The following is a 12,969-nucleotide window of genomic DNA, read 5'->3' as shown; positions in this document are numbered from 1 at the left end:
GGCAGATGAAGAAACATTTAATGAGTTTAATCACAAAGTGTCTGAAATTGTTAATGCATCTTTTGCATTGGGTAAGACTATTCCTGAAAAGGACATTGTGATGAAAATTCTCAGATCACTGCCATTTAGATACGAGTCCAAGAAGCATGCCATGGTTGAGGGGAACAAACTCGATAATCTTTCCAGAAACACCTTGGTTGGAAAGCTTAAGATCTTTGACCATGAGCATACATCCAAAGTCGGTAAGGATGTTTCCTTTAAAGCACAAAAGAACACTAAATTACTTGTCAAAGGTAAGAGTGTTCATGTCTCTGAGGATGATCAGTCTGAGGATGATTTTTCGGATGAAGATCTTGACAAATCAGTCTCCTTAATCACAAGACAGTTTAGGGATCTTCTGTTGAAGAGAAGTAAATGGTTTTCAAGACACAAACCTAAGTCATTAGACAAACCTCACGGTCACGTACCTCCTAAAAACAGGGATGCTGACGAGGCTGATGACGAGGACATGCCTCAGTTCTTTAAGTGTAAGGGTTTTGTCCATTTTGCTAACGAATGCCCAAATCATAGAAAATACACTGGGAACAAAGGTCTAACTATAAAACTTGATGAAATGTCTGAAACCTATAAATTCTGATGAAGATAGGAAATCAAGTGTAGGGATTCTTTGTGAAAACATCGATTTTGATACTTGTAGCAATACATATATCAACCTCAATGGGTTCGGAGAAGACGGAAACCCAATCAAGCTGGCAGATTCATTGAATCCGATAACTGGGAACCCTGTCAGTAATGTTTCAGGATCAATTTTATGGTTGTCTGTTTGCACATCTCAGATGCCTGAATATTATCCAAGTTTGACGTGCTCGTTTTTTCGATGAAGGGACGCGAACTATCAAGGTGTTACAAATACAAGCACCAAATAATGCACGCCAACAAACTTCAACGAATAGCAGATTGTTTAGCAAGGAAGCTGAAACTTGCTCAGAAGACCGCCGAGGTATGTAGGATCTTATCTTCGTCTAAGAAGTTGGTTTCCAAGGATAGAATAAGACCATTTGAAAAGAAATTATGGTCAAATCGTTTTGATAGACAAAGATCAGAGGATTCCTCCCATGAGGAAAAAGATGGACAAATCGTTGTTCATCGTAACACAACTTGATTGTGTTGTTGGGAAAATCTTGCCTCATGTGCCTGTTCGAAAAGAGACAAGATTGAGTGTTGATCCAGGCTTCAGAAGAGTTTTTCCTTCTTTTCTTGGTTTTGTTATTTTTTTCTATCAAATAAAAGAAAGGGTTATTATCGACAATTCTACTCTTTATAGGGTTTTAGAGTTGGGCGTATACGAATCTGTCAATAGGTTTCGAAACCTACATTCCTTTTTCCTTTTGACATCCTATATAAGACTGCTTGTTGAGTTAAGTGATTCAATCACACAAATCCAGTTGTTTATAACTGTCCTCAAAGCACTATGTCGTCAGTTGGAAAGTATGTCAACATGATTGTTAAATCTTCAATCAAGGAAAAAGAAAAATCACCTGTTTCGAAGTCCCTGAAAAGAAAAAGAAGGAATACAAGAAAACCCAGGGATGTTCCTTCTAACTCTCAGAAGTTTTCCGATGTTCTTGATGAGTTAAAGGAAATAAGAAGGGAGATTTATGAATTAAAGACATTCGTGTCTAAATCTTTGGAAATTCAGAGGACCCTAATTCGACCTCTTCACCCAAGACAGTTCGTGGGTATTGACACTTATCTCCGTGAACCTTATGTCCCGATGGTTGTCAATAACAAGGAGTTCGGGAATGATAAATAATTTATCAAAGGAATTGTTGCCTAGTATGTCTTCTTTTTGGTTAGTTGGAAGAATAACTAGTGCTTTCAATAGCGATGATTGTGACTACACATAGCTATTTTTGTTTTCATATTCTTATGTTATTTTTTAGGTTTATTGGTTATCAAATTCTAAAAATATTTGGAGGATGATGTTATTGCAGTATTAATCCTTGTGATTTTGTGATATTGCAGTTTGATTATAGGATATGTATTGTTTGCGTCTGTGAACTTGAAGGTCCCATACGCTGTCAAAAGTAAAGTCGTTCATAAATTGATATTCGTATTGATGAAAGGACGAATGGACTTTTGACAATTACAAAAGTTATGCCTATGAAGTCATGTATTTGATGGAAAATAGGATAAAATCTTTTGTTTGACAAGGATAAAGTCTATTATGTCGTTATGATGGAAAATAGAATAGATCCTTGTATGTTATCCACGGTATTGATCTTCATTGATCCATTTTGTTATGTATTACCGTGAAGGCTCAATTGTGTGTCGTATGTTGAGCACGATACAACTAAGTAGATTTCTTATTGGCTTTGTTGGTTGTTCCATAAGATGCTATATGTTGAGCATTATGAACTAAATTAATCATCTTGGTTGGTTATTTAGTTATTTACTCTGAAAGTCTTCTTTTGTCGAGCAAAATCTTTTGACAATTAAATTGATTACTTTTGTGATTAGTTTGGTTGTTTTTATTCCAATTAGATTAATTATAAGTTATCTTGTAATTAGTCTAGTTGAATTTTCATATATTCCACAAGTTCTTGTGTTGAGTATATGAACGGCTACATTATCATGTTCTATTGGTTAATATAGTCGTATATTCCGTAAGGTTTTCCTTATGTTGAGTATGTGAACGATTAAGTTAGTCATCTCCGTATGATTACCTTAGTCGTAGCTCCGTAAGTTTACTTATGTTGAGCACTTTCAATTAAATTGATCACTTTTGTGGTTTGATTTAGTTGCGTGTTCCAATTAAATTAATCATGGGTTTTCTTGTGATTAATTTGGTTGAGTTTTGGATATATAAAATCATTTCTATGGTTTTTTGGTATCCAATTTAAAAATCCTTCTTTTCTTTCGAAAGTAAGGTCGCTCTTATTATTCTTTCGGGAATGACATGAAATGGGGGAGAGTTCTTTTGAACTTGTGCTTATTGGTAATATCTTGCGGGGTGTGCGGCTGCGGAATTTTATAGGGGTTATCTTGTATCTTAAAACTCCTTGATGAATGCATTTAGCTTCGGCTTTATGATTGCATCTAAATTAAGTTGGTATGTATTTTTCTTTTGGTCTATGAAATGTCTCTTGTGGAAATTTCATTATGATCCCGTTCTTGTACCTTTGCCAATTTTATTCACAAAAGGGGGAGAAATAATGTAGTTCACACTACAAATACATATGGTTTTCGGATCACTGTGTAAGGGGGAGTGGTTTCCATAATCGATATGGAGTATTGACTAAGGGGGAGTGATACATATCACCGTAGTATTATTGTTAAAGTCGTGATGCAATTGAACTTTGATGTTACATGATAATACTATGTCACTGTATAATGTTAATCGAGAATCTTGATTTCTCTCATTGTTATAGCTACGATCTTCAACAACGGTGATACTAAACTTACAACCTTTGGGATCATTGGAGTACTTGGAAGGACGAAGATTTCAGGGAACGTTGAAGATTAGACTATGGTATAGAAGCCACTAAAGTTTATCTTTTTTGTATTCCATATGTATTAATAGTTTTGTCACTAAAATTGACAAAGGGGGAGATTGTTAGAGCATAGCTCGGTCAACCTCGCATGCGTTGCTATATCAAGCATGTTTGTCAATGTTAGTGATCGAAACTATAAAGTATTGATTTCTAGCCTATTATCTAAGTCTTGGACTAGGATAGGAAAAGTGTAGTTGAGCTCAAGGACTTCATGGTGATTAAACAACAATGACGAATATCTACACCAAGGAACCGTGGAACTTCATCAACAAAAAGGTATGTGGAGACTTGAACTTATCTATCACTCAAAAGTCTATCTCTTCTATCTCCTACTCCTTATGAGACAAAAGTCGTATGCTATATAGACTGGATCATACACATTTGATATTTCGAGCCGAGTATATCTCGCCTATCTATATCTCGAAATCATGTATTGGTTTACCAACAAGTTTATCTTTACCTAGTGACGAAAGTCATGAAAAGTTTCAATTACTTTGAGAATTGTTCTGACGCGAAACAGTCTGTGACTAACGGCTATATAGCGTCCTCTGAGAATGTCTCAATGATTGGAATGAGAGTTTAGATTACATAACCATGTATTCCTTAATCCGAAGTTTTCGAACTTTGTTGATTAAGAGAAACCGGAGGAATTGGCTTTTCCAAGTCCGCGAACCCAGTCCGCGAACTGACGGAAATTCTCGTACTGAGAATTTCTGTTGGGATTTTCCAAAAACTCGTTTGCGTGTAAGTCCGCGAACTGGCGAAAGTCTCTTTGCCGAGATTCTGCTGAGTTTGGAAAACTCCACCGGTTGTCTTAATTCCGCGAACTTGTTTGTGAGCTTAAGTGGTTATGATCTAAAGATGTGCTCTGAACATGAAACTTAAATTACTAAGGAATGATTTATGCAAACCGTGGCTATAAAGTTCATGAGCCGATTCAAATCGAATCGAATCGTCTTTGTTTCAATTGTGTCTTGTGTAGTTACGTAAGATCTCATAAGAATTGAACAACTCTCTAACTAGTTCATTTGAGTCAATTGAACTAGTTATGGTGAAGAAAAACTAGATTAATTTGAAATGCTCATATGGTTAACCTTTTGGGTTACTATGTTGAACCAACATACACGTACACGTTTGGGCATGGTTTTCACAAACCCAGTAAACGTCTACCCAAGTGTGTGTGACAAGCAAAATTTTCGATCTAACGATTGAGAAATATTAGCTTGAATCTAAATCAGGTTTTCATCTAACGGTGAATATGGATTGCTTTGTAACTAAGGAAAAACCCTGATTTGAAGGCTATATAAAGGAGACATCTAGCATTGTGCAAAACTAATCCCACACGTCTGTGTGATACTAGTGCGCTCGCTAGAGTCGATTCTCCTTTAACCTTTGGTTTTCTCCTCTAAAACCAGGTTAACAACTTAAAGACTTCATTGGGATTGTGAAGCCAGGCCGATACTACTTTTATCGTAGTTGTGTGATCTGATCTTGCATCTTCTATCGTATGAGTACAATCGATTGATTGGCTTGAGATCGTGAGAGTTCTCTGATAGGAAAGGTAAAGAAATCACAAACATCTTCGTCTTACTATTTGTGATTCCTCGACAAACCGCTTGTGTAGTCAGGAAGGATTGTAGAGAGGCGATTGATTAATCTAGGTTGTTCTTCGGGAACATAAGACCGGATTATCAATTGGTTCATGTTCACCTTGATTTCATATCTTAAGACGGAACAAAACCTAGGGTTTATTTGTGGGAGACAGATTTATCCTTTGATAGACTTTTCTGTGTGAGACAGATTTGTTTATTATCAAGTCTGCGATTTTGGGTTGCAGCAACTCTTGGTTGTGGGTGAGATCAGTTAAGGGAATCGAGTGGGCAGTATCCTACTGGGATCAGAGGCGTAGGTGTACAACTATACCTTGGATCGGTAGTATACTGATTGGGGTTCAACTATATTCCAGTCCGAAGTTATCTTGGAGTAGGCTAGTGTCTGTAGCGGCTTAATACAGTGTGTATTCAATCTGGATTAGGTCCCGGGGTTTTTCTGCATTTGCGGTTTCCTCGTTAACAAAACTTCTGGTGTCTGTGTTATTTCTTTCCGCATTATATTTTATATAATTGAAATATTACAGGTTTGGCTTCGTGATCATCAATTGGAAATCCAACCTTTGGTTGTTGATTGATATTGATTGATCCTTGGACATTGGTCTTTGGTACCGTCCAAGTATTCCTTGTGTTTGATTAGGACTCGCTGATTTCTATTAGCTTGAGTAATATTAAAAACAAGAAAGAGATATTAACTCCTTGAGATACTTTTATCTAAGTTGAGTCTGACTGTCTAGTTGATTCTCTAGCAAAGTATTTCAGAGTTAGTCCATACAGATTGCTAAGCGAAATATTGGGTGGTGTTGTTAGACCCCCGCTTTTTCAAAAGAGATCACTTTTAGAACCTTTCACATCCAATTCCATTTTTCCAAAAACCTTGTTAAGTTCCAACATCATGGATACTTCCTTTTCCATAGTCATGAAGTTTTCTGGAAGATCATTCCTTTTCACCCTTAAAACATCATTGTCTTTCTTCAGTATCCACTTCTAAGTGCGTTTAGGAACAGTCGGAACCTTCTTCCCATCACTCTCTTCTAGAATTCTTGGAAGAGAATTGGATTGACTATTCTTTTGCAAGTTAGTCTTTCTCTAATTGGGAGCATCGGATCTTGTCTTCGTCTTTATGAATTTATCCTTTCAATAACCATTACGATTATGAAAAGGATTTGTACGATGTTTATAGGAAAATCTAGGTCTATCATAGCACTGATTCCTTTGCCTAAAGGTTGGACAATTACAACCTGTAACGTTAAGAGGATCAGTATTAACGTATGATCTTGGTTTCAAAACTTCTTGTGATGCCCAAACAAGAACATCATGAAGTTTCTCATTCCTTATACGGAAACGACATCTCCTTTCCAGGTGACCTTTATTTCCGCAATATTGGCAAACATAAGGAATGTTCTTACCTCGATATGTGTGTGCTAACTTTGGAGGTTGATAAACTTTACCCTTTTGAACCTTAACTGCCATAGAAGGTATTTCACTTTTTCCATCAGTGGAAACCTTTTGTTGAGAAGAATCACTAGCCTTGACAAATTTTACATCTTTGCTAGTACTTGGAGCATTTATTCCCTTATAGCCCAATCCTCGTGTATCACGATGATTTTTACTTGCTCCTAGCATAGTGGTTAATTTGCTTGAACTAGTATTGAACTTTTTCAAGTCATCTTCCAACATCTTGATTTTATCAAGAGCAGCAGCTAAATCAGCCTCAAGGCCTTTTTCTCGAGTGAGATAAGGGCTTTCTCTGTCGTCAAAACTTGTTTGCTGGGAGTTAAACCTTGCTTCAGATTCTGCAAGTTTCTCTTCCAACAAAAAATATTTTTGATAAAGATTATCACATTCAAGTGACTTCATACGTAGGTTTTCCTCAGAGTCCTTAAGGATCGATTCGGTAGAACGATTCGAAAAATAAACATCTGTGTAACATCTTCTCAATTTCTTGTTTTCTCGACAGAGAGGAGTCAGAAGAGGTGTGACATGAGAAGTTGTAATCTTCTTCATATTCCATGAATCCAAAAACTTAACATACTCTGAGACTTCCTCATCAACATCTCTATCAATATCTGAATCACCTTCATCAGAAAGTTCATCCAACTGTTCTTCTAGGAGAGTTTCCCAATCAACAGTTTTTACATCAAAAGAATGTTTGAATATTGACTTAGATGTGACAGTTCTCTCAGGTGAATCCAAGCTTTTAGAATCATCTGGTAATTTCAGAACTGGTAGGTTATTAGAGATAGACTCGTCCATAATCAGATCGCTACAAATACAAACTTATAAGGTCTTTAATGTGTTTGCCTGCTTTGATACATATTGAAAAAGCGGGGGTCTAACAACAACACCCAATATTTTGCTTAACAATCTGTATGGACTAACTCCGAAATAATTTGCTAGAGAATCAACTAGACAATCAGACTCAATCTAGAGAAAAGTATCTCAAGGAGTTAATATCTCTCTCTTGTTTTTGATATTACTCGAGCTAATAGAAATCAGGGAGTCCTAATCAAACACAAGGAATACTTGGACGGTACCAAAGACCAATGTCCAAGGATCAATCAATATCAATCAACAACCAAAGGTCGGATTTTCAATTGATGATCACAATGCACAACCTGTATTATTTCAATTATAAAACAAATATAATGCGGAAATAGAAATAACACAGACACCAGAATTTTGTTAACGAGGAAACCGCAAATGCAGAAAAACCCCGGGACCTAGTCCAGATTGAATACACATTGTATTAAGCCGCTACAGACACTAGCCTACTCCAAGCTGACTTCGGACTGGACTATAGTTGAATTCCAATCAGTCTCCCACTAATTCAAGATACAGTTGTACTCCTACGCCTCTGATACCAGCAGGATGTTGCGCACTTGATTCCCTTAGCTAATCTCACCCACAACCAAGAGTTGCTGCAACCCAAAATCGCAGACTTGATAATAAACAAATCTGTCTCACACAGAAAAGTATATCAAAGGATAAATCTGTCTCCCACAGAAAAACCTAGGTTTTGTTCCGTCTTAAGATATAAAATCAAGGTGAACAGGAACCAATTGATAATCCGGTCTTATATTCCCGAAGAACAACCTAGATTAATCAATCACCTCTCAACAATCCTTCTTGACTACACAAGCGGTTTTTCGAGGAATCACAAACAGTGAGACGAAGATGTTTGTGACTTCTTTATCTTTCCTATCGGAGAACTCTCACGATCTCAAGCCAATCAAAGATTGTATTCGTACGATAGAAGATGCAAGATCAGATCACACAACTACGATAAAAGTAGTATCGGTCTGGCTTCACAATCCCAATGAAGTCTTTAAGTCGTTAACCTGGTTTTAGAGAAGAAAACCAAAGGTTAAAGGAGAATCGACTCTAGCGAGCGCACTAGTATCACACAGATGTGTGGGGATTAGTTTTGCACAATGCTAGATGTCTCCTTTGTATATCCTTCAAATCAGGGTTTTGCCTTACAAAGCAATCCATATTCACCGTTAAATGAAAACCTGATTTAGATTCAAGCTAATATTTCTCAACCGTTAGATCGAAAACTTAGCTTGTCACACACACTTGGGTAGACGTTTACTGGGTTTGTGAATACCATGCCCAAGCGTGTACGTGTATGTTGGTTCAACATAGTAACCTAAAAGGTTAACCATATGAGCATTTCATATTAACCTAGTTCTTCTTCACCATAACTAGTTCAATTGTCTCAAATGAACTAGTTAGAGAGTTTTTCAATTGCTATGAGATCTTATGTAACTACACAAGACACAATTGTAACAAAGATGATTCGATTCGATGAATCGGCTCATGAACTTTATAGCCATGGTTTGCATAAAGCATTCCTTAGTAATTTAAGTTTCATGTTCAGAGCACATCTTTAGATCATAACCACTTAAGCTCACAAACAAGTTCGCGGACTTAAGGAAAGAGTTTTCCAAACTCAGCAGAAAATCTCGGCAAAGAGACTTCTGCCAGTTCGCGGACTAGGTTCGCGGACTGATTTCGCGGACTTACACGCAAACGAGTTTTTGGAAAATCCCAGCAGAAATTCTCGGTAAGAGAACTTCCGTCAGTTCGCGGACTGAGTTCGTGGACTGGGTTCGCGGACTTGACAAAGCCAATTCCTCTGGTTTCTTTCAACAACAAAGTTCGAAAACTTCCGATTAAGGAATACATGGTTATGTAATCTAAACTCTCATTCCAATCATTGAGACATTCCCAGAGAGTTCGTTATATAGACGTTATTCACAGACCGTTTCACGTCAGAGCAATTCTCAAATTAATTGAAACTTTTCATGACTTTCGTCACTAGGTGAAGATAAACTTGATCAAAGCGAAACGCTTTACCAACACACGATTTCGAGAAAAAGGTAAGTAGTGAATACTCAGCTCGAAATATCAAATGTGTATGATCCAGTCTATATAGCATATGACTTTTTGTCTCATAAGAAGTAGGAGATAGAATAGATAGAATTTTGAGTGATAGATAAGTTCAAGTCTCCACATACCTTTTTGTTGATGAAGTTTCACGGTTCCTTGTGTAGATCTTCGTCGTTGTATGATGAATCTCCATGAAGTCCTTGAGCTCAACTACACTTTTCTATCCTAGTCCGAGACTTGGATATAATAGACTAGAAATCAAGACTCATAGTTTTGATCACTAACATTGACAAACATGCTTGATATAACAATGCATGCGAGGTCGACCGAGCTATGATCTAACACTTGGCATTTGGCGGAAACAAAACAAGAAGATTGTTGGTTGTTGTCGATGAAGAATACTGAAGCTGCATGATAGTGACTGAAAATCTCGATGGGAGATTGATGTCATGCATCGATGATTATGGCAGTGAAGACGAGATGGAGACTGGCAGTAGTGATAAAGGTTAGTTGGTATACTTTGGGAGATGATACAGTTGAACGGAGCTGAGGAGATTAATGTCGAGCAAGTGATTACGGAGGATAAGGAAAAGTTTGTTACTGCCAGGGGTTACTGAAGTTGAGATGAATATCAGCAAAACCAAGTTCGCAGTGACAATGGAGTTGAGCTGGTGTGGTTTTTTGTCGATGGAGTTTTGGATTCAGAAGATTATAATTATCACGGAGAGCCTGGTAGTCGCGGATGATATTTGATGTAGATGAGAATCCAGGGAGATTTATTTCTCTCGGATGAGAGAGTTACCGTGAAAAGACGAAGGGAAGAATGAAAATACAGGGTAATTTAAAATCACGGGGAGTTATCTGTCTGTGATTATGGCGGAGAAAAAATTAAACTCCCGTAACTTTAATCTTTCACAGAAGGATGTCTGTCCGTGGGAATTGGAAGAAAAGATATATGTTTGTCATTTCTGGCAAACTGACAAGCTAGCTATGATTTTGGGGCTGGGCTTTTGGCACACTTGACGCAGCCCATTGGCTGAGAGGATCTGATTTTCACGCGACTATAACAGAGAAACTTTATTTCATCTTGGAGGATCATCTTTTATCATATACTTTGGAGAAGAGAAGAAGGGGAGCTAGGGATTGGAACGGCGATTGTTATCACGATTCATAGGGTTTGGTTATTTGATTTCTTCTTAATCTTTTTCATGGGATTTGAGAATCCATGAGTAGCTAAACTCTCCATATTGGTTAAGGATGTAGACGGATATCATAAACATGCTACTAAATTAATATTTTGGGTTTGTTATATCAATCAAATTATTATTGTCTTGTTCTACGATTTATTATCGCGTATGATTGTATGATTGTTTGTTTAGGAGCGCTACCAAATGAGCATGGATGCATTTCTAAAGCTAGACTAGGGTTTTGAGATACGTAAGTGCTGATAAACCTTGTCATAAGTAGCATATTGTGATTGCCAATTGTATTCAAAACCTTTGTGTGACTGCAAGTAGAAGATTGACCTATGTTAAATAGTTTACTCGTAGTATTTCTATTGCATGGATTAGTCTAATTCATAGAACTTAAGGCTCTTGGAGGATTAAATCTAATAGCACGTTGCACTAGGTTGTTCGACGAGTAGTATTCACATATTCATCGTTATGGTATGTGATGAAATAAGGAATTTACCAGAGTATGCTCTTGATGGGGTACTTTAGGACTCTTGATAATGAATGATTGAGTGACAACACCAGTTATTAGTCGAAGTGCATGTATTATGATTGATGATGAACCCTTAAACAGTATTCTCAACTTATTGATTATATTTATTCATTATTTGCTATTATTATTAGTTTAATTATTTTCATCCTAAATCAAAAATCCTCCCAGGTTACTTAAGTTTTCAATTACGAATAACAACCCATATCTCCTTGTGAAACGAATCTGTTCTTATTACTATACTATTATTTATAATTGTAAAGTGAAAGAACTTAAATTATTTTTGCGTCGGATGACAACCAACCAAATAAAAAGTGTAGTTGAGCTCAAGACTCCATAGCGATCATCATACAATGACGAAGAACTACTCAATGAACTGGTGGAACTTCATCGACTAAAAGGTATGTGGAGACTTGAACTTATCTATCACTCAAAAGTCTATCTACTTTATCTCTTATCTTGAGACAAAAGTCGTATTGCTATATAGACTTTGATTATACACATTTTCTATTTCGAGCCGAGTTTATCTCGCTTATCTATTTCTCAAAATATGTGTTGGTAAGATTTCGCTTTGGCCAAGTTCATCTTTACTAGTGACGAAAGTCATTGATGAGTTTCAAAAGTTGTTGTAGTAGTAGAGTTCGTCTAAGACTTGTGAAGGTTCGATTTTTAAATTTAATAAAAATAGATATACAAATAATATTAACAATGGTGAGAGGTACTGGGACTAGGATTCCACCAAATATTCAAATTCATGTGATTCACCTATTTATTCTAAACCATTATAGCTCATTCAATTTTGACTCTATTTCTTTTCCTAAGATAGATTCTTAAAATATTAATTGTAAATCTGCATATCAAAAGAATTAATCCTAAGCATAAACCATCAAACGAAATGACAATTATTTAAGAAATTTTTTTTTAATTTTAATTTAATGCAAATAGTCAAATAAAGAATTAAATGAATTTACCGCATGATGAATTTTGGTTTCCTCCGTCGTCCCAGCGTGGGGTTTAACTTCTCATATTAATCACTTGATCAAAATACATGTTTGTTGCTCAAAAGTTGATTAAAATGATGAAAAGGTGTAAAACAGCAAAAGTACGACCCACAAAAAGTGTCCAAAAAGAATGATAAATAATAATGGTCACAGAAGCAGTATCTCTACGACCCACGCCTGTGTGTCGTTCTCACTGTTGGAAAACGACTGTCCTGGCTAGTTTGTTCTTCGTGTTCTTGGTGTTCTTCATCAGCAGCAGCAGCAGCAGAAAAATGGCAGCTCTGCAACTCGTGATTTCTTCATTCTGTAGCCTCCAAAACTTCCCCAAACTCTCTCTACCTCTCTATTACTCCACCACACCCTTATATACTCCTTCATGCACCGAAATCAAGCGTCATAACTCCATATATTCTTTCATTACTCGATAGTATTCTTCATTGCCGGTCACGGATTTTCTTCCCTGATTTATCAACCCACGCATTATTCCTTAGCTGTCATGCTACAAACACGTTCCAAAAGTCACCGAAACCCCAGTTTCCACACGCAAACCTCCAATTACAGCACACACTTCCCGGAAATAAACTCGAGAAGATATATCCTCCTTGTTTTCTTCCAACGGCAATTCCGACCAATTTTAATCGAATCCAAACCCATTACCAGGCCTGTTAAGACAAATCTAGTCATCCC

This window comes from Papaver somniferum, chromosome 9 (genome assembly GCF_003573695.1).
Source record: "Papaver somniferum cultivar HN1 chromosome 9, ASM357369v1, whole genome shotgun sequence".
Lineage (NCBI taxonomy): Eukaryota > Viridiplantae > Streptophyta > Magnoliopsida > Ranunculales > Papaveraceae > Papaver > Papaver somniferum.
Note: the sequence above shows the minus strand (reverse complement) of the source record.